The 23,990-nt window shown below is 39.4% G+C and overlaps 1 protein-coding gene and 1 long non-coding RNA gene across 6 annotated transcripts in view; one reads left to right on the top strand and one right to left on the bottom strand.

Moving 5' to 3' along the window:
- Window positions 1–1,280: 1,280 nt before the first annotated feature.
- Window positions 1,281–15,696, bottom strand: LOC147152062 (uncharacterized). Of its 3 annotated transcripts, none has more exons than XR_015085705.1 (4): window positions 15,552–15,696; window positions 10,716–10,808; window positions 10,394–10,502; window positions 1,281–2,360 (listed from the first exon to the last, which is right to left on the bottom strand). It is a non-coding gene; the product is annotated as an uncharacterized LOC147152062 (long non-coding RNA). The 3 variants fall into 3 exon arrangements; XR_015085704.1 differs by having other exon boundaries at window positions 10,394–10,520; XR_015085706.1 differs by having other exon boundaries at window positions 10,394–10,619.
- Window positions 1,481–23,990, top strand: part of tenm1 (teneurin transmembrane protein 1) — a 298,794-nt gene continuing 276,284 nt past the window's right edge. For 2 of the 3 annotated variants that reach the window (XM_086023606.1, XM_086023608.1), the window contains exon 1: window positions 1,614–1,911. The gene's annotated coding sequence lies outside the window, so the exon portion shown is untranslated. The other variant, XM_086023607.1, reaches the window with a different exon arrangement.

Raw genomic sequence — 23,990 nt, forward strand, 5'->3', positions numbered from 1 at the left:
ACATTTTTTTCCCATATGAGGAACTTCTTTATTATCTTATACAATCCAGTGCAATTTACAGTATAATCTGATGGCATTTGCTATTATACAACTGGTATTATGTTTATAAAATGTAGCAGAAGCAGGCCTCAGACCATCCAGTGTAGACAACATCGGTCCAACTTTCTTTGCCATGAAAACGAGTAAGCAAGTTGACACCAGCTCTTCTCAAACCCTATGCCCATAAAAGTATAACTTTCATCAGTAATTTAAAATGCTTTATGGACTAATATACACTATGTGGATCTTGCTTCTTTAAAAAATTTTTTTTTTTAACAAGGCCAGTCCACTTCTCTTTCCGATCGGTCTCTCTTCAGTGAAACACAATGGTTGTGGGAAAATCACAGTTAAACATTGTGACATTTCAAATCTCAGCAATGAGCTGGTTGTCAAGGAGATGCCTCAGTGAGATGTGTCGGCCGCAAGGGGTTCTGCTCTTTTAAAGACTGTTCGCGCAGCTGCTGAGGTGCAATGTTCGTGCCATTAGGACAAGCACAAGGACTCTCAAGGTCTTTGGGCTTCTGATCAAAACCCTCCACCATCTTTTATAGTCTCGGCTGCAACTGGGCCAGGGAGCCACATATTGACTACGCATACCCAAGATCACACACACTGCATACAGTGTGGCACGAACCAGCTTGTACTTTACTGTATTTTTCAAACAGAACCTACTCATACCTGGTCCGCGTGCTCTATTTAGCGCTCTGCAAGATAGCATCAGAATGCAGCCTCAATTTTCGGAATCAGTGATGAAAGTGCAGGAAAGTGCCAGAACCAATCATGACAAAAGATGCATGCTGCTGTGGTGTGCTGGGGATATGGTGAGACAGGTTGAAAGACGGATAGATGGAAGCAGCTGTCTGAATGGTTGTTTGTAGCCCCTTGCGTGCTGGGCTTAGGGGAAATAATAAACTGCATCATTAGGACACCTGTCATTCACAAGTCGTTTGTAGAAGCCTCCGTTGGCTTTAAATACCCACATGGAAGCATCACATATGGAGCACAAAGGTCAGAGTCATTTAGCACTTAATTTAGCAAAGGAAAACATATCTTATGGGGCCTTCATCTGTGTCAAGTTCAATTTATTTTCTTTGAAAAACTGCTATAAAGACAACACTCAATACATTTTGCCATGTCAAAGCTACTTTTGTTCACTGAAAAAAATGTGGTTGTGCATGACCATAAATACCTTACTAATGAGATGAGATGAGAGTGTCTTTCTCTGTCAGATACAGGGGAGCTCATTTCTGTATAATTAAAAAAAACTAATGTACCGATAGGGCTAATTATTGGACTTGTTGGCGAATAAAATCTGTATGCTTTTATGGGTCAAAAATGTGTCAAGGGGATATGAAAACAGCACATTTGGGGGGCATCGACCCTGTAAGAAGCCACCGTGCTCCTAAAGTGAAATGTTGTGCTTTATTTCTAGGAGTAATGGGACACAATATGGCATCATGCTAAAGAGTAAAGCGGTCTGTGCCACACCCCCCTTATCCGCGGTGCGGTGGTATGATCCACGGATGCTGTTATAGCGGCAAGGAGCCTCGGCAGCATCAGCAACACCAGTGAGTCTCGTCGGGTCCAAGCGCAGCTCATCGCAGCTTGCCGGGCTCCCTCCTGTCACCGCACTGCTCTGCCTGGCTCGCATACGCTTTCTGCCAACAGACTCCCTTTCTCTCTGCAGAGATCTCGTCTGAGGCAGCGTCAACATCGAAGCCACACCAGCAGACTCCGAGGAGCGCAGCGAGGTGTCTCAGTCACGTTTAGCAGAGGCACAGCGTCACGGCGTTCCGATTCTGCTCGGGGACTGCATTTGGATCTTAAGCGTGGATTTGCACCGAAAAGGAATGGCTGCTGCACGTCAGGAAGGTAAGCGTCCTGTTCTGGCCTCTGGTCGACTCACGCACGGCGTGTCAGCATGCACTGTTGCTTGGCTGAAGGCAGCTCGGCTGCTGGGACAACGTGAGTTCACAGGAAATGATCATCAGCTGTTCATAGTCTGCGTGCTGTAGTGTGCGGTGCGCGGAAGGGACACCGCCGGGCTACATGGGCGCGTGCTAATGCTCTAAGCACCTCGGGATGCATACTTGCGTACACACAGGAAGCATGCCTATGAGATGAACGTCACAAATGGTGACAATTGGTCCGCATCATGCTTGGAAAGTGCCACATTGGCTTCGGTCCACTAGCAGCCTTGAGCTGGTGCCACTCCATCAGCATCAGCACCAAGGTAGCCTAATGATGCCAACAGGGCCACATGAGGTCCACAGGGTTTAGATCGCTCTGACTGGAGCTCTATCGGTTCCAACAGTTGTAGCCTACGAGTTGAAAAAGAAAAAAACAAACACGTATTTAACTGATTTTATGCAATGCAAAAGTGTAATATTTCGACTAAAGGGCCATACACCTTGCTACATTTACAGGTCCGGAAGGCAAAGCAGAGTTAACCATTTGTATAAGTCTCCGGTAAAACAGTAACACTCTGAAGACAGAAAGCAGTGCCAACCCCACACTGGATTTCATGACTGAGATGCATATTTATTTTTCCACATTGTTTGACTTTAAAATGAATGAGGGTGAATAATTAAGGGCAGCAAAAATACAGTTGGATAAATCATAATTATTATGAAGCTGCCATAATTTGCACCGGCGTGGACATGCTCGGCTAGATTTAAATTATACCTTCTCTCTTCTTCACACTATAATTGCTTCCACTGACGGCAGTTTGTGCAAATAATACAAAAATTATTATATATATATATATATATATATATATATATATATATATATATATATATATATATATATATATATATATATATATATTTGTATATCTTAAAAAATATATGATTACGGAGTATGCTTTCTTAAACAATGCACTAAAAACAACAACATAGTTTTCAATTGTAAATGCAAATGCAAAAATTAATTAGACATCAATTTATCAGAATGTATTACTCCTGCAGCAACCTTTAAAATTAGGCAGAAATTGGTACAATTATTTCAGATAATTATGCAGTCTGTTTTACTTTGTCATTTTAAAAACGAAATACAAATGCAATGCCTGTGTGACACTGTCCTACCTGAAGCTATTCATGGTGAGCCGACCACCGTTCTTTATATTTTCTCGGCATGTGCCTTATTGATGGTGAAATAAGACCGTCTGTCTTGGTTCTTTTTTTTTTTTATTAACAGAGCATCTGTGCATGGGGGTTAGCGACTATACACACATACATAAGCTGCAAAACCTTTCTCACACACTCCTACACACAACCTGGAAACCCCCCCACACACACACACACGCACACAATCATAATGTGTATTGATTTGTGTGCCTTTAAACTTGTTATTTACTTACGGATGCTTTTCAGTTTAGACCCTATCACTGGTGATTAAGGGCATATCTTAAATGCCACACCCATTATGGCAGATCTTTGAATTGAAATGTCACACTACCAATTACACACCCTGCTCATGGCACTGATAAGGCATTGGCATTTGTGTCAGTCATCCAACATGGCTAATCAATCCATCCAACATTCTGCATTTCACTTTCAATCATATCAACTTGAGCCAGTTGACTCCTCAGCAGCAGTTTGAGGCCAGCAGTGCGGCGATACTAATGATCTCGTTCAGCTGTTGCTCTCTCGTTTTTTAATTTCCAGTCCTGTTGCAAGAGGGTCCACACATATGGTGCTGTGGTAATTTGAAGAAACATGCAAACTCATTTCCATGTCTTAGTGTCCCATCATAATTGCAGTGCAACAGAGCCACTGCATTAAGTTTAGCCTGTCAACCTATCCCATTGTCCCATGTGGAGAAGACTCGAAAAGTCATCACGTGCGTGATATTTTGCGCGTCAGAGATTTGAGTGGAACTGCATTGTCTTTGTGTTGCGCGGCACTATACCAAACAGCAAGGAGGTGCGAGTGGTGGGTGTTCTTTTTTGTTATCCAGCCCTGCATTATTAATAAATTTTCATTCCAGGAATGCTGTTGCCCATGGCACTGTAATGCTCTCCTCTCCTGTGGAATTGTTCCGACGTTTCTCTCTGCCCCACAATGTTGCTGCCAAACGACTTTTCCTTAATAAATTTGAGGTCATGAATTAGTGAGAGGACAATGTGAGAGGCACAGGGGGATGTTCATAGCATAACACACATAGTAGTGCTCAGAGTACTACACTCACTTCTGCAGTAAGAAGCAATTTGAAGCCCAGTGTGACATTATACCACCCACTTCTCTCTCTGCATGTCTATCATATATGATAAGAATGTAATTGCTCAGAAAGCTCAAATGTTCGCCACTCTGGTGATCATTTTAAAGTAGCACAACCCTTGCTTCTCGAGCAATGAGATGACAAGACCATTAGACTTTGATGCATAAACACACACTTTAACATGAAAATACTTCAAAAATGTACCTTCTTGCTGAACTGTAACGTTGCGCCATCGTCAATGGGAATTGTCCAAGCCTAAAGTGCTAATTAACATTTCTTCCGATAAGGTGGTAGTTGGAACACCGCAGAAAAAAAATCCCAGCACTGTAATAAAGAAAAAAAAAAAAAAAGCACAAAGCTGCACTGAAAAAAAGGATGGTTGAATATAATCAATTTTATTTTGTCAAGTGGTTGCACAAAATAAAATCATCTGTATTTAGATAATTTTTTTTAAATAGATGTATAGTCTGCTTTAAAAAAATCTATCTGGATTCAGATGATTTTATTTTGTGCTAAAAACAAAATTGAGGAAATGATGCACAGCATTTGTTTCAGTGTGGAACCCAAAGATAATAATGGCGCCCTTTAAAATGTTTTATGGCAGTATTTAACATTGTAACTAAAAGCAGAGATTTCTTCCAACTTGACTGACATCAGGTGAAATCCTCATGCAGTTTCTAACATAATAATCAAATAGTGTTGTCAAAATAAGGGACTACATCTCATTTCACTTGAACTAATTTCAATACACCTACTGTTCGGTGCTTTTGTGCATACTCAAATTCCGCAGCGAAACATAGTACACTACATTCTGGCCCGAACGTTCTATATTTTGCCATTGTTTTAAAATGATAGATTATATTGGGAGCTGTCTTATTAGATTTACAGTACACAATGTGAACATATGTGTGTCTGCCGTCTATATTTTTGGACTATGCTCTTTCATACAGTCAAGCTTGGCATACAAGGTGTATTTGTATGCTGGAATTAAAAGTAGGAGTAAAACCAAAAAGTATCAAAACCAAATTCATTTTCGCTTCGTGTTAGTGCAGACAAATTCACACACAGACTCCCGCACGTACACACACAGAGGCCGGTTGTAGCATGTATGCCGGAGGCAATCTTCTTTTAAGTATTTGGCGTTGTCTCAACTGGTATCACCAGCTCTTTATTCCCCGTTGTGTTTCTCCATTGGGCTGTGGGCAAAAGTCGGGAACTATAGTATGTGTTATTTAACAAGAGGCAAAGTGCTGTATGAGCATTGCATTATGAAAATGTAATTGCAGCCTTCCTTCATACTCCTGTACCTTCAACGTCCTGCTTCTCTGGTCTAAAGACAGAAGGATCAAAGTCTGAAGAGGCTTACTGGTCAAGCCACGCCACCGTTCTTTAAAATATGAGATTAATTTGTCAAGAGGAGTGTGGTGTGTGCATCTTTTAGCATGTGAATAGGAGCGCTAAAGGAGCGTGGCTAGCTGGAGGGCTGAGACAGAAAAGCTGTCAGAGAAAGGCTGCGGTCATTTCTGAGTGCTTAATTTGTCTCTAGTGGATTGTGACATTGTGAGTTTTTCCATTTAATTGCTCCCTGAACATAATGCAAAGATTGGGTTATTCAAGGCATACCCTTTTGTTTTGGAGTGTAGACGCGTACGTGTTCGGCAGAAATTCACGCTAACCCCACACACTCTAACACTGGTACGCTATCATCCACCAACGCACACACACGTACTCGCACACACACGCAAAGAGTGCCAATGTCCATCTACAGGGAGCCGTGACACATTCTTCACTGTGAAATTTTTATTAATCAAGTCAGCGGACAATTTTGGAAGAAGGAAAATCAATGTTTGTTTCTTCACAGATTTATTGCCACGTAAATTGTCCTTCACCTCGGCCTGCAAATCTTGGCATTGTTCTCAAAACAATTAAGTCAAAATCCATTATATTTGTCTTGTTGATACAAAGGACAAAATTGAATGCGTTCCAGACAGCCTTTACGGAGAGACCAGGAATTCACCTTCATTTTAATACACATTATCGAGGAAGGAAGGCTTCAGTCGAAAAAAAAAAATCCTCTTTAAATCATGCTTGTCTCAAAGTTAACCTTGAAAAAGAAAGTCAATTTCAAACAAATGCTGACAAAATGATTGAACAGAAAGCCAGTTGACCACTTTTTTTTTTAAACAATTAAACAGCTCATTCATCAAATTTTGCATTTCAGTACATAATTTATTAACATGGCTAATTTATATGTGTAACTTTGCTACATGACTATGAAATGATTTACTTGGACAAACTACTTGCTTGTTGCTTACCTGCAAGTTGAAACATTAAATAGTGATTGTATGCTGTACATTCGCTCTTCTAAACGAGTTCATTTATTTGCTGCTGAGTGGTAAATGTGCCTCATGTGTATATCGCCAGTAATATTCATGGCTTTACTTTTTGCTAGATTGTCATGAATTATTAACTCATAGAAAACATGAATAGAGCCAAAACGGTGCTTGATGCTTCTCTGTTGGAGGCCTTGTTGTATACATAGAAAAAATACAATCAGGTTCATTCATTTTTTCCATCATGTGGTTATTTTTTATTTCATGAGGTTAATTTCAGTATGAGTCTTGATGCATCCTGAACTCTGGCATGTTTTTATTTTCCAAGTATGTGAATCAATGCCGAAATTGACTTCCAACTGCACAGGGAGAAGCTCTTTGTTGATTGCCAGCCAAAATGCCAAGGCAAGTGCACAAAGAAAAGTCATTTGAGCAAATAAAGTAACCAGAATATACTCCAAGAAAATTGTGGATGGATTGAGCAGTCATTTTTCAACTAACAGACGTATCTTCTTAAATTACCGGTACACATTTTACAGAATGTGCTATGTGTTATCCCGACATGATGTGGCCAGAAAAGTAATTGTGGGTTTGTCCTGTTAAATGTACCTAGTAAGCACAAAGGTAGCAAAATGAGAAATGCAAATACAGGAGCAGAATTTTGTCTTGGGTAGTTTAAACATGTAAAGAGAAAAAAGAAGAAGCGAATAAGAAACACTTTATTTGTCAAGAATAAAGTTACAAAAAGGTTGTTTATAAAGTAAACCATTTCTTAAACAATGCTTTATATGGCCATAAATTCCATCTTAACCTTGATCCACGTTATTGTTTTTATCTCCTACAAGAACCAGAGCAGCAGCATGTACTTGAATGAGAATTCTAGCCATTGGGAACGCGCTCCACTCTTTGTTAGGAGGCACTTTCCTGTTCAAGGCTGCTGCATTCTGTCTGTCCAGCTAACATTCTGTCACGGAAACAACTATTCAGTTCAGGGATAAGAATCTACAGGGAGCAGTAAGGCTTTTCAGATTAGAGACGTCAGAAAAATCCTTCTTCTGTATCATATTTTTCCATTTTTCAGATGGCAAACCTCACGATGTAAAGCAATGATGGAAGACTATTCCCCTTAGTATTCAGAAATTAATCTCTTATGCTGCTTAATAGTCATAGTAGATCTCTTCAGCAACTCCTCTTCAGCTCACTTATTTCTCCATAATCAACGACTTAATTAAGGAGCTATGCAGGAAGTACTGTCTTACTTGCTAACAAGTGAATCCAATTCCTGGCATTGATTTATCAATTAATTCTGCTTCTGTAATGCCACCACTTTGCTTATCTTTGAGAAGTGGAGGTTGTAGCAGCCAAATGCATTATTGAAAGAGGATTTTTAGCGAGCAGTGGCTGATGCAGAGAGCTTAGGCGCTTGTCAGTCCTGATGTAAAGCTTTATTTGCAAAACGGGTTAGTGTGAACAGCCTTTTAGGCCTGCGACGAGGACAGTGACATGTATTTATCTTGCGAAAGAGGAGGAATATCAATTGTGTTGAATAAGGCTTTGCCTTGTCAGGAATATTGATTAAGTGGTTTTGGGGGGTGTCTCTTGCTCTGTGTGTGTCGGTGTATTTGTGGTCAAATTCCTTGGTGGCTCAGCAAGGAAAAGCGGTGCGATGCATGTGTGTCTTTGCATAGTCTCATTCGTTTGTTTTTTCCCTTTTGGGGATTGGCAGATGGCTTAAAACCAGTGAGAAAGTCCAAGTGAGTATCACGTAACGGACTTGGCTTTCTAGTTAGAAGCAGATCTCTTACCTGAGATCTTAAAGAGAGAAGGTAGTCAAGATGTCTGAAAAGACGGACGGATGCGGTTGCTCACACTGCAGGCCACATTGAAAGATCATTGAAGCAAAGCTACTTCTTCCCCACACTGCTCACACATGCTGTGCTGATCAGTGGTTTGACCCATATGCACAATAAATACATGAACAACATGTACTTCTTTCATTAGATCATTAAAAAAATTGTTTCTTTAGGTACTTGTTACCCCGCGACCCTTGTGAGGAGAAGCGGTACAGATAATGGATGGATGGATGGAGGTACTTGTTAAATATTGCAATAATATCGATATTATCGTCAATATACACATTGCATGTTTTTCCATCATCGTGCAGCCCTACAAAAAAAATGCTCCTTAGAGTGGTCCAACATTTTGCCCTGAACTTTTTGGGCACATAGCAGTCTTTCTAAACGAAATGAAAAGACAATCATTGGCAGTGTCATGTCATGTCATGTCATCTTCTAAACCGCTTATCCTATATAGGGTCGCGGGGAGTTGCTGGAGCCTATCCCAGCCGTCAATGGGCGAAGGCAGATTACACCCCGAACTGGTCGCCAGCCAGTCGCAGGGCACACATAGACACTGTCACTGAGCGGGAATCGATCCCACGCTGCCCGCACACAACTCGGGCGTGTGTACCACTACACTATCAGCGGACCCTATCATTGGCAGTGTCACTCTGTAATTAAACAACACAGAATAAAATAGTTATATGGTAATATCAGATATTTGTGTGTACTTTTCCAGTAAACATGAACTTAAAAACAGTTAATCATGCTTGATCAGCTATAGGGAAAATCATTATTTTCCAATATTTTTTATTAGCTGTAAAACCAATATTATGAAATTTTATTTAAAAAAAACATTGATATCATTAAAATAACAGAAATAAAAAGCCCCAATACACATAGTATTAAAAAAAACTTGAGCTGAAGCCAAATTAAACCTCTTCAAATTAATTGTACAGGACACGTAAAATTAAATCAAATGCCTACACCTTATACGTCATCATGAACGCAGGCAAGCTGACTCATGAATAACAAGTCAAAAGTAAAATCTAATCAATTGTTTGGTAGATTTCAAGTGTGTTTTTGTAAAATGGAACCAGGCGTGGATGTTTTTAACTTTATTTATGGTTAATCAGAGGCATTTTTTGACAGTTGTGTGCTTCCATTTAACATGACTTTCAGGTTGATTAGTTAATACTAGTGAACACAACGACACCCCCAGTTACACACAACTAAGAGTGTGTGCAAACTTGTACAACCACATTATTTCAATTCTTTATTGTTTAGTCTCCACCTCAAGAAGATTTTTAAAAACTATGTTGTAGGTTACTGGTTGTAGGTCACAATGAAGAAAACATTTTGAAATGATTTTCCTTGGTCTCATTTTTTTTACATCACAAAAACCAGGAATTTCAATATGGGCATGTCGACTTGCCACTATCTTGTGGCATCTATAGGCAATTACAATTTCTTTTTTTTTTCCAAGGGAGCGTCAACAGCTAGGTTTCCATTGCCCTCGGAAATGCACAAAATGCAAATTGAGCAATAGCAAACCGGTAATGGAAACAAAAATTTTGAGAAACTTCTCAACTATCACAAATACGTTTTTATGCCCTCTTGAGGTGGTTTTTAAAATGTGTCGATATGGAAGTATATCGCAGAAGCGTCTCGCGTGAATATTTCATGAAATTTTACGAGATCTCGAGAGATGGGACGTTACACGAATTCCGCCTCAGAAGCTGAACACTGAGCACTCAAGTAACCATAGTACGTAATCGAAATTGTAGAAATATCGTTTTTATTTCGCAAAAAAACAAAAAAATTGTAATGGAAACCCAGCTATTTAATCCTGTATTTAGGCTTTTTGTGGCAGGGCTCTGTCCCTATCCCCTGAGAATATCTTGGATTCACTATTTGCTGGCGATAGGGATTAAGTAATTGATGCCTCAATATAATGCTCACGTGAAGAGTGGGAGCAGGATGCCGTCATCTTGTTATTTTAGACGAGGTGAAGGTTTCATTGGTGATGCTCTGGGGCCTCAAGCTTGTTGTATGTTTCCAACTGTCATCACTGGAAACACACAGATGCCTGTGATCAAGGATGCAAATGGTGTGGTGGTGTCAGGTCCTGGCTTGTGTGTGGCTGGTAAACTTTGCATTATCAGCAAGAGATTTCAGGCTTGACCAACTATGAAAGTGCAAGAACATGGTGGGAGGGCTGTGGCCCATTGATATCTAGCTTGTATTCATCAATTAAATGCCCATCACTTCATGCTTCACTTACCAATCTCGCCCGAGTCGCCATCCTTCAATTCTTTTCATTCTGTCTTTTTCCAGAAGCGTCTTTTGATTCTTTACAGCATTGCAGCATTTGACCCTCAACAAAAAAAGAAGAAAAATAATGAGAATTTTGACCAGGAAATTGCAAGGAGGAGAGAAAAATACAATTGCTACCTTTAATTAATCCCTTTTGGACCGCCTTGGGTTGGAAAAAGGCGCATCAAATGTATATAAGCCATTCTACCGAATTGGTTGAAATTGCTGTCCCACAATGAAAATCAAATTTTAAAAAACTAAAAAGTACAGAATTATCAACCAACAATTTTTGTTAATGATTGTTTCAGGGTATGTTTGTTTTAATTAATGATGATTTTTGAAGTCAATATGATCAACTTTCTACATTTCACAATGAAAAATAGCATATCAATTTTGATTTCTTTATTGATTTATTTATAAATTCACATATATGGTTTTGATGTCAAAACCATATATGTGAATTTATAAAAATACTCTGTAGAGGGGGGAATGGAAAAAAATATGAATGGGCTAGTAGAATAATTTTTATGCTTGTGTGTTACGCTAGTGACACATTTTAGGGACAGGCAAGATATTAGGGAAAAGCTAGAAAATACTATATGAAAATTGACTATACTTTTACTATATTTGTGCCCCTTAGATATGATGCAACATGAATACAATAAAAGTTTTTCTGAAATAAAATACAAATTTCACACATTTTCCAACTCTGAATTTGAACCAATTCAGTAGAATGGCCCATAATGTATGTAATTGATGTTGATAAACTTCTTTAAATCTGCCTCCATTTGCGTGTCCAAGCAATGCTGCAAAGTAAAAAGTGAGGCTTTTCTTACTGATTTACAAAATGTGTCTTTCATTATTACAAAATAAAGCCCAGCCTTTGCTCATTTTAAAAAGGCAAATCAAAAGGAGATAAGATGTATCTTTCAGTGTTAATACAGTAAATGCACTTTATTTATATCAAGGCTTCCTCCATTGTCCTCTTACTGTGAATTGTAAATAAGTCTGCCAAAATAGCAGTAAATCGCTTGCCAGCACCTCTCCTGTTGAAAACAGCGTCGCCGTAAAGTAGAATATGTTTCAATCCGAGGGGATTTGCTTTCGTGGCCAATGTCCGAGTACGCGCAGAGCTGCGCAGCAACACTCCATTTATGGTTGACGTCGCGCTGCAAGTTCAGAGCGAAAAGGGCTTTAAGAGCTGCAAGAGGCTCGCGAGTCGCGGGTTGGCCAGGCCTGATATTGCGCCTCCATAGTGGCGAAGGCTGCAACTGTAAAATAACCGGAGGATGTAATATTCTCAACCCGGGCTGCAGCTGTTTGATGATCTTTTGAGGGAGTCCAGTCACAAGCCCAATACAATAGCCAAGTCTACTTTTATCTGACTTATTCACTTCATGTGTCTCTAAATGTATTTGTGACATGCTGATTTAAAAAAATGTATTTGCTTTTTTTCTAGCACATCAGGTTTTTGAGATATATTCAATTTTTGTTTTTAAGTTTAACCTATAAAAGCTTGCACAATACAGATTTTTATTGTGCACTGTAATTTCTAGCTATGATTTTTTTCTGAAAAAATTCCACCGGTTAATGCCCATCCATCCATTGTCTATGCCGCTCACTCACTCACTCACTCACTCACTCGCTCACTCACTCACTAGGGTCGCGGGGAGTGCAAGAGCCTATCTATTCTTTATTTGACTGGGAGCCAGTGTAAAGACTTTGGAACCGGAAGATGTAATATTCTCACATCCCTTTGATCTAAACCCGAGCTGCCGCTGTTTGATGATCTTTTGAGGGGGGAGTCCAGTCACAGGCCCAATACAATAGTCAAGTCTACTGGAGATAAAAGTATGGATGAGCTTCTCTGCTTGGAAGCGCTACTTTCAGGGCTTTAGGAAAGTCGCCTGACTGAAGTGAGCAATTAATAAAATACAGTGTATATAAAATAAAACGACGGCAACCTGCAAATAAATAGGCACTTCACAAGTGTATTTTTCCACATCTGAGGCAGAGAGGTAAAGTCTTGCTTGAGTGCAGATAGATTTCTCAGTGTTTCTCTGTCATTCCTGTGGCGTGTTTAGAGAGCAGGATTAGCGTGTGCAAACAAGCTTCAGTGAAATGTGCAAAGGCCACAGCTAACAAATAAAGTAGCTCCCTTTCTCAGGGCCTCCAAAAATGGATGAAAATAAGACCTTCTCACCATTGTGACAATGTGTCTGAAATCCTGCAGGTGTACAGCGTCATTCAGAGGAGCTAATAATATTGGCTCCACTTTGCCCTGCCTATTCTTCTCATTTATTTTGCACTGTGAAACTCGATTTCTCCGCTTCCGCTGGCCTCTTCCTCATTCCCTGCCTCTCCTACTCGATTTTGCATGTTCCCTTCTCATACATCAGAATTCCAAGATGTTAGTTGGAGACTGAGATGACGTTTCCCATGGTCTTAGCATATGCCCATCTTCAATTGCGTCATTGTTGCTTGACCTCTTCTGAACGTTGAGCCTGATTTGATTTGCAGTGTAAATCTTTTTGAACTTGTGTATGTCAGTCTTGATCACACCCCTGAGCAGATTTACAAAAGCAGCACATTTGTCTTTCATTTCTCTGGATGGACAAGAGTGGATCAAGTCTGTGTAGGGTCCAATGTTGTTGCAACTGTGCAGTGATTGATTGCTAAGTCCCTCGTGAATTTGTCAAGAGGGGGTGTATGCGCGTGTGTAATCTGTGTGTGGAGACTGCGCGGGTGATAAGACAAAGAAGTTAACACTGGCTAAAAGTGAATGGGGGAGGGGTAGTAGTGTGGAAAGGCAACACTGTAATGTGATGCATGCAGTCCACTCTGTGTGGTTATTTAAAATTGAGCGCAGAGGAGTTCATTACACACAGATGAATTATAGATTTAATGTAAATTAGAATTGAAATGACATTCATATACTGGTACAGTTCAGGTCCATTAGTGGGCTCTCTCGAGATGCGCCTCAAATGTTAAAATTTCAGGATTCATTTTTTTTCTCCTGAAATTGTAAAACTAGTCTATCAATACCACAATATTTCATTGCTAAACCAATATGACTGCTCTGTGGTTAATACAGCGGCTAGGGATTCATTCATCATTTAAGATCATGAATATTACATATTGTCCTGCATGGAACAAGATCACTTCCTTAGTTGCGGCTTGCTGATGAAATGAACTAAAAAGCATGACACTGTAGATGTACTTTACCTACAAGTGAGTGGGCCAATGAAACAATAGTTGATGATATACGCGCATTATTTTATGATCCTTAAAAATCATTCTCGATCCAAAAATATCATCTTTATGAACATAAACAACTGAAACACTTACAATTCTATCATTTCAAATTGACTGAAAATGGGTCATAATTGAATAAGAATTGAAAATATTTGTCTGTTTCTGAATAACAAATGTGATATTTGGTTTTTATATTTTTTTTATTTTTTTTTTTTTAGATCTAGTCTATTTGGTCCTGTTGCAACATTAATTTCCCTTCTGAGACAATAAAAAGATTCTGATTCTTAGTTCAGTTTGTTGGAAATGTTGTGTACTGCAAATGCAGTACACAACAGTCCTATATTGGGCATTAAAAAAACAACAACACAATCCATATCCATAATTAGATTTTGTATCTTGATAACTTAATATCACATTGATATCAAAAATCTAAAATTCATGTTCATGAAAGAAAAAGAAAATAAAACACTGTATACACCAAACTTGGTCAGTATGTCTTCACAAACAGCAATGCATTCAGTTAAGCACTTCCAGTAGTTACAGTACATACTGAACGTGCTCTCAGTATTCCCATGCTATACATGTACTGTATATTGAATGATTAGAGGGATGTAATAAGGTTTTGAAGAAGTATTAGAATTCACTGTAAGACAGCTAATTATTTCAACTTTTCCAACTAGACGTTTCTAGGACTGTACTTGTGTTTTTCTATGAATGGCAACTGGCTACACCGCTCTGAAGTGGTTGACTTCAACCCTCTGGCCTGGTGTTGTTCTCAGGTCCCACACGCTGACTTGTCCTCCAGAAAACCCATGCGTCTTGTTTGAAGTGAGCTTGGCTCTAGGAAACAACCTCGAGGTTTTGACATCAAAACCAAGAAGCAAGCCCCCTAATGGGCACCCCACTGTGGGCAAGAATTAGAGGTAATAACCCCCACCAGCAGGCTTATGTCTCTAAATGCAGAGGCCTTGGAGGACGGCATAGGGGCTGTAGAGCACATACGATATACTGTAGGGGAGAGAGTGCAACATAAGAGGGAATGAGGTGAGGGAGCGCTTGTAACCCAGGGGTGGGCAATTAATTTTCCAAAGGGGTCACATGAGAAAGTGGAACGGTTGTCGAGGGCCACACCAATATTATAACCTTAACTGCATCCCATATTAATTAAACACATTTATTAGGGATGGCTTGATACCGCTTTTTCATATCTGATACCGATACCGCAGCCTCGAGGATCGGCTGATACCGATTGTAAGCAACCCTTGAATCCCCAAAGAGAGAGTCTCGACTGATGCATAGGTGTCCTTTTAGTTTCTGTAGCATCATCATTGGGTTCACTCTAGCACCGTGAAAACTGCGTGCCAGGACATAAAAAAAACAAAAAAAAAGCAAATCACCACACAATCTTCACAGTAGAATCCAAATAATTTGTGCATCAATATTAAAACCTCAACAAACACTCATTTATTCCAAATATTCCAAATACACAGATACAAAATCACAGATAAATACAATATTTCAAACAATCAAAGAAAACCAACAAACATACCTCACTGCAGTCCAACAAAGGTGTCAAAGTCCCCTTCTGAGTGCAAATGAAGCATCAAGCTGGAGCCTGGAGACAAAAACATGTGGCGCAGGCCCAAACAAATCAGCTTCCTAATTTCCCACACCCGTGTGGCTACCCTTACAGCTCAGGCGCTTGTGGCGCTACGGTGTCATTCAAGGGACAAAATTCAATCCCCAAATGTACATACACAAGACCCATACACGTATCCCAACGTCACACATCAACCATCCAAAGCAAAAACAGAAAACAAAAACACTTTTCATTAAATCTTTAAATTCATAAAAAATGACAATGCAAACAAAACATTTACCGGTAAGTAATAAAACCTTCTTTAGTCCCGACAAAACAAAAGCATACAAGGACTAGTGTGGTGCTTTACACCGATCCGATTCTTTTTGTCACTCCTAAGGTTGTTCACAATACATGGATGTAATTTGATTGACACTGACCTATAAAAACACCACGTTCACTGTTCAGCAACTATTCTGCTCCTCTAAGGAAAGATGGAAAATACACTGAAGTCATGTGTAAGCACACATCTGGTGTAACGGCACTGTAAACACAGCAGACCCAGCTGCACCATGCAAATGTTTAAAATAAAATAAAAGTGCAACTTAGTGCAAATAATTGAATCGAATGAAATAATCCCAATGTATAAACATAGAAGTCAATGACATTGCAAAGCTGCAATACATAATTTTCTGTATTATCATGAAATACATTATTTTATGATGATTCAGTTGAGGATATATGATATAGTTTGGGTTTATGGCTTGGATCGGACTGGTTTTAATAAAAATGAACCGATATCAATCCAGTAATTTTGGCCTGGATTGGACTCGATACTGATCCCCTGGATCAGATCAGACCATCCCTAACATTTATATAACGCATTAAATTGTTGCTAATGTTGATAGAGCTGTGTGATATCCTTTTTGCATATTGCCGGCGTCGAGCCAAAACCTTGTACCTCCGAAGTAGTCACTTTTCAGGAGGCCCCAAAAATGGCAAGTTTGTTCAACCATTAGCATTGCATTGTGAAAGAGAGCAAGACGTTCTCAACATTTTTCGTTGGTCAAAAATGTGTAAATGTAACACCCACGTGTATGGGTTGACCAATAGTATATGTTTTTGAAAAAGTATGAGGTTCACCAAAATGTGAGCTTTTGGCCCGACACCAGAGATACGTATCGTATTGTGATACAGAAGCAGGTACTGTAGGATTTGACCCTTTGTCTTTATATGACCTGTCTTTATCACTATTTGTACGTGTTGGATTACAACAGGGTTAGCTCTGTTGCTGCACTAATGTAGCATTTTAGATATTAGCACAAGAGCCATCTTTCTATTACGTCATCCTCAAGCCTTACTCTTCAGGCATGACTAAAAATTTACAGTATGCTGAATCCAATTAATTTTAACAGCTAGATTACTGCATTTTCCTGACTATATACCCCACCTTTATATAAATCGCACTCATCAATGTTGAAAAACTATATATATATATATATATACTGCATTTACAGAACGATTTTGAACTGTAAATGTACATCTATGTACCTGAATAGATTCTTTCCTAACATTGCCTTTTAACCTGGCAGTCACTTTGCTGATTAAAACGGAACAGAACAAAGAGAAAATAAACTATTTATTTATCTTCATTTCTCCTGTGTTTGAAATCACAAGTCACTTTAATCATCTTCACTGAATCTTCACAGTATCTATGTTGAAAAACTATATATATACTGCATTTACAGAACGATTTTGAACTGTAAATGTACAAGTATGTACCTGAATAGATTCTTTCCTAACATTGCCTTTTAACCTGGCAGTCACTTTGCTGATTAAAACGGAACAGAACAAAGAGAAAATAAACTATTTATTTATCTTCATTTCTCCTGTGTTTGAAATCACAAGTCACTTTAATCATCTTCACTGAATCTTCACAGTATCTATGTTGAAAAATTAGATATTTACTGCATTTACAGAACAATTTTGAACTGTGAATGTACATGTATGTACCTGAACAGATTCTTTCCTAACAGTGCCTTTTAACACGACCGAAACTTTGCCGATTAAAACAGTACAGAACCAAGAGAAAATAAACAGTACTGATCGTCATTTCTCTGCCCGCTGCCGCTCCAGTTTGTCACTTAATGCCCACCTTTTGTTGTTCTACTACATGCTACATACAACCTAATGCAATAACCTAGTCTATGGCACCCTCGCCTGTTGAACTCCTCCACCTGCAGTCACATCCAGTTAATGGGAAATGTATTGTATTGAATTGTACTGTAATTCCGATTAGAGCGCCCCTAGCGGTGGAAGAAAAATCCACAGAATAGCCGCAACGGTCGATAAGACGCATGGTTCAAAACCTAGGAAAAAAGTAGCAGTTTATAGTCCGTAAAATATGATTCAAAAGAAAACCTAGAAAAAAAGTAGCGACTGATAGGCCGGAAAATACGGTAAATGTGTCTTTATTTGTCATGCCTGGAGAGTAGAGGTGCACTGATTAATGTAGAAATTGACAACTAATTGATGATCAAATCAATCAATCATCATTTTTGATGATCAATTAATCATTTTGATTATTTTTTTTAAAATGTTCAAAATCCTTAGAATTTCAGCTTCTCAGCAGAAAGTATTTTTTGATTTTTGTTGTCCTCCATGATATCAAATTATCTTTGTTGAAGCAAAATAAAACCTTGCTTTGACTTTGTAAAACAATGATAAACATGTTAGGGACCAAACCTGGATATTAATCTTCCATCCATCCATTATCTATACCGCTTATCCTCACAAGGGTCACGGGGCGTGCTGGAGCCTATCCCAGCTGTCTTCGGGCAGTAGGCGGGGGACACGCTGAATTGGTTGGGATATTAATCTTATGTATGTTTTTTTGCATGGTAATTTGAAATAATGTCTGTTTTCGAATAAATGGATGAAAATAAAAACATGTTTTTTAATCAGATTAATCGATTAATTGACAAAATAATCGACAGACCAATCAAATATTAAAATCGTTAGTTGCGGCCCTACTGCAGAGTGAGGCGCAGAAATGACATGCTAAAAAGGCGACTCATGTTAGGCCAGTCTCTTGTGAGCTGATTGCAATAAACGGAGTCTGTGCAGTCTGCATGTGCTCTAACAGAGTGTGTGAGTTTTCGTGTGACTTAAGACATCCTACACATTGGACTCTGCACTGACACTCTATGAACAATGAATGAAGGTTACATTAAAGAAGTAATTCCATTACTTTATGTCAGGTTCACACCAACTGAGACATTAGTAAACAACGCACACAATGAGGAGAGAAGACACTCGTCACAATATTGTCTATTTTCTTGCAAGGAGAGCGCAGAGAAGTGTAATATTACAGTTCCTCAGACCCTCTGCCCGGCTCCTGCGCCTCCTCTCTTTTTATTTTCTTCGGAGTCCCTGATTACAAAGGTGTTCCAGCTCTAAGGGAAAGGGTAACGAAAGCAGCCGGAACAATATGAACTTGTTTTGTCTATGTGTGTGTGGGTGTGTGTGTGTGTGTGTGCGGGGGTGTGCGGGGGTGTGCGGGTGTGTGTGTGTGTGTGTGTATTATCATATATATGTGGAAACAAAGCACACCAAGCAAGTTGGGCCTAGATATGGAAAAAGCTAAAGCTAAACCCACAAGCTAATAAAGCTAACAAGCCTAATAATACAAATGTAACATATGAATAATGATATACATTATTATTCTTACATTCCCCCCCCCCTGTTTTTATATAATATAAAGCTAAACCTACAAAGCCAATAAAGTTAACAAGCCTTATCATGAAAAATCTATCACATGAGTCATTATATACATTATTTTCCTTACATTCCCCTCTGTTTTTCTTACATTTGCACAGTCCATTACTATTGTTTTATTCCGTCCCAAGGACTCGGTGTCTTGGATGCTCTTGGATAAGAGCATCGTTCCTATTTTACGGCTGTGTCCTACTCACATTCCACTTTCTTCACAAGCAACTTCGACTTACATGATTAAAACAAGTTTATAATGCTGAAAAAAACCTTACAATAATTAATTATAAGAGTAATATGATATAACCTATGAACAATTATTCTATCACTTAACAATAACTTTGTTTACATTTCCTGCAATTTCTTGTTTAAGGTACTGCTCTGATTAGAATTTGCTGTTGGCAAGTGTTGCCAAAGCTGGCTAAAGCACAAACCCTTCTTTGAATAGGAGGTCTCCACCACTTTTACACATGTTGCTGTGCTGCAATCTTAGTGCATTACAAGCAAAACATCCACTAACAGTGTGCGGAATCTGTGACAGTGGCTATTTAGGATCTACAAAGTAAGTAAACCATCATAATTATCTTTGCCTCACAGAACTATATAATAAGATCTAATCCGGAGTCCTTTGCTTTTTTATTGGCAAGACATATTGCCGGAAATCAAAGACCACTATTGTCTCTGATGCTTTGTCAGGATGGGATTGACTGGTGTCACCTTCTCTTTGGTGAGTATACATTACCCGTGAGCTCTGAGCTTGCTGCAGGCACTGACTGCCGTTTGTCTCCGCAGAGGCTCGCTGTCCTGTTTCATGTCTGTCACACACTTACATGCACGAATGAAGGCATGCCATCATGCACCCTGTGAACTGCCTTGTTCATCGTCATCTGCAGTATACACACAGAAGCAGCACATATAGGCTAGGTTCACACTGCAGTTCTTGATGCTCAATTCAGATTATTTTTTTTAAATCTGATTTTTTTTTTTTTTTTTTTCACGTAAGCGTTCATATTACATTGTAAATGCGACCTCGGTCTTGTCTGCTGTATGAACACATGCCTTGCCAAAGTGACCCGCATGCGCGGAAACGACGACGTCCCTCACGACAGATTGTTTATGGAAGTAAATGTGGTCCGGCGTGTCGGGGCATTCCTACAGTGAAGCGATTCGGTAGGAGAAATAAATACAGTATTTAGGGGGAATTAGGAGGCGAGGCTTTAATATGTGATTTCATGGAGACATCCCTAACGATGATGTCACGTCCTAACCGCGCGTAAAAAATGAATCTTTCTGAGCCGTGGCTGAATTACTACAATCGCCATAAATGTCCACTTTATGCTTCATGTTTCTAGTGGGATTAAATTAAAGATAAAATTACAAAGTCAATACTATTACTCAAAAAAAACTTTGCAGATTTGATCCCCCTGCTGTTACCACTCTGTCTCCACCTGCGCATTTTGAGCTCCAGATGACGTCAATGTCGGATATATGCGACCTGGCCGTTCAGACCGCGAACGCATTGGAAAAGATCGGATATGTATCCGATCTAAGACCACATATGTAAGCGACCCAGGTCGCATTTTAAAAAATCGGAATTGAGCCGTTCAGACTGTCATAAAAAAATCAGATACAGGTCACATTTTGAAAACTCTAATCTGGGTCGCATTTGCCTGCTGTGTGAACCTAGCCTTAGATTGACATTGGGGCTGCAACGAATCCTCAAGTAATTCGGGTAACTCGATTAAAAAAAAATAGTTGAGGCAGACCCGCTTAATTACGTGTACTCTGCTAAGAAGAAGTCAAGCTAACCACAGCAACAATTGTTTATGGCATGCATGAGAGTAGGCCAGAAAAACCTAACCTAACCAATAGGGGTGGAACGGTACACATGGGTGTATTAATATGTTTCGGTATGGCATATTCGGTTCGGTCCACTTGTTAGTGCGAGTTTACGCACGGGCGCTATTGAGTGTTGCACGCGGGAGAGGAGGGCGGCGGCACTAAAAAGGAGCCAGGACGCCAGAAGCCGTGATAAATCATAAATGCATGGATAAATGGCATTATTATGGCATAAGCAAACAAGCCAGAGCTCGAAGGTCCCCCCGTAGACTGCGTTCTCCTGTTTGGGAACATTCTATCTTTCCTGTTAAAATCGCCGATGGGGAAAGGTACGTGTACAAGTCCCAAAGTTGTGTGCTGACATTGCTACATGCGATTGGCAGCTGTGTTGCAGGTAGCACGTCTAACATAATAACGAATATCCGACTTTGAATGTTTCTTAGACGAGGAAGCAAGCAGTACAAGCAGCTCTGTTCTTCGTTCTCCGCTGCTTCTCTCGCTAGCCGTATGATGCATTCAGGAACCTCGGCAACATCACAACTCAGCAAAACAAATACGACCACAACACAGATAACCCAATTTGTTACAGTATGCTGTTGAACATTCAAATATTTCAATGCCTAAAAAGTGTAAATAATTTCATAAAGACTTTAAAGTTACTGTATTTCCGTGTTGTGCCGTGAGTTTTCTACTCACCCAGAGATGTCTTCTCTCCTCCGGCTTCCCGTCAACCTTCAGTTCCCAGAAGTGGAGCCAAAAACCAGTCCCGCAAAGGGTCTTAGAGCCGTGGCCACGGACTTTACCTGGTGGTTGACTCGACAGCTGGAAATCTTCCGGCATATAGGGATCCGGCTCGAAGGACCAATTTAATGTCAGGTTCACACCAAGTGAGACATTATTAAACAACGCACACAATGAGGAGAGAAGACACTCGTCACAATATTGTCTTTTTTACTTGCAAGGAGAGCGCAGGGAAGTGTAATATTACAGTTCCTAAAACCCTCTGCCCGGCTCCTGTGCCTCCTCTCTTTTTATTTTCTTCGGAGTCAAAGGTGTTCCAGCTCTAAAGGAAAGGGGAGCGAAAGCAGCTTGAACACTCTGAACTTGTTTTGTCTATATGTGTGTGTGTGTGAGCCATTATCATACATATGTGGAAGCAAAGCACACCAAGACAGTTGGGCCTAGATATGGAAAAAGCTAAAGCTAAACCCACAAGCTAATAAAGCTAACAAGCCTAATAAAAAAAAACTAACACATGAATTATGATATACATTATTATTCTTACAGTTATAAAAAGAGTTTTAATACAGTTAGCAATAATTGTAACTGTTATTGTATTTTTTTTTTTTTTATCACAAAATGTGTATACATGTACTGTAATGACAACTTGTCTTTAACTTGAATACTTAGGTATATCATAGTCTATTGCTTCTGAGTGTTTAAAGATTTCAGTGTCTTAATAATTTACAAAATTAAGAGACCTTTATTGTTAGTGTATTTTTTATTCTGGTGTAATTTCTTAGAATGTCACCCGAATGGTTCGCTTTTATTTTTTTCCCCCCCACCCAAAAATGTACCATTTACTTGTCATCTTTTCAAAATAAACATATATTTTTTTAAAAATCTGTTATTTTTTGTACCCAAAATATACCGAGCCGAAGTTTTCAAGAAATCGAACCGAACCAAAATGTGATTTAGCGTACCGTTACACCCCTACTAACCAAACAATATATGGACATCACCTAGGCACGCTTTTATTTTGGAGTTGTTCCCGCCAAAGTGTCGCGGCATAACAGGTGACTTTGCCGTCACAAACTCTTGCTACCGACTTCAACAACCCTACGAAGTCCCGAAGTAACGTTCAATCGCCAATTAAGGGCGCTAAAAATATGCCTTAATTATGCTGACAATGTATTTGTATAGTGCTTGTTACCAGCGTTTTGCGACGCCTCCAGTGATAGCAAGTACTAGGTAGTGCTGGCAGCGCTTGACGAAAACCATTGGATTACTTTTCAAAGGCAGTAGACATGAATGACTCCACACAGCTTGATGCTGACAGCCTGACACTGTTGCCGTTCAAACCGATCACTTTTTAACAAACCAGACAGGTCTACTTAAATGTGCTGTTTAGGCTGGCAAAAACGCTACTCTAGGTCTGACATTACTTCATATCATAAACCAAAATTTATGGGGAGGGATTAATCTAAATTCTCACTGATGTGTAATGTTTTTAACCGAGTTATCCGCTTCATGTCTTTTTGGAATGTTGGAGGAAACTGGAGTACCCAGAGAAAACCCCCGCAGGCAAGGGGAGAACATGCAAACTCCACACAGGGAGGCCGGGGCCGGGCTCGAATTGTGAGGCGGACGTGCTAACCAGTCGAACACCGTGCCACCTAGAATCATGCCATTTAAAAAAAACAAAAGAAAAGATTTAACTGTGACTGTAATTGCAATTATTGCACTATTTTGACACCCCTACTAAATATATTACCATTTTCCTTATTGTTATACTATGTTTATTATTATGGAAACCTTATACCTGACCTGAGAAAAAATGAGGACAGATACGGAATCAGTGCAAACAATCATCTAGAAAAGTTTATTTGCATTTCTGGAAAAAAAAAAAAGAAAAAAAAAAGTTTTGTGAGAAACTTTGTGAGAGCAACACAAGTGTGGCAAAATGGGGTAACAACATCTATAAAACCAACAGTCACCCTTTTTTTTTCTTAAATAGCACAAAGCTATAAAATGTATTAATCGATCAAAGTACGTAGAACCAATCAATACACTATTTAT

This window comes from Filicampus tigris, chromosome 2, assembly GCF_054856515.1.
Source record: "Filicampus tigris isolate MCC_2025a chromosome 2, RoL_Ftig_1.0, whole genome shotgun sequence".
In the NCBI taxonomy this organism is placed as follows: domain Eukaryota; kingdom Metazoa; phylum Chordata; class Actinopteri; order Syngnathiformes; family Syngnathidae; genus Filicampus; species Filicampus tigris.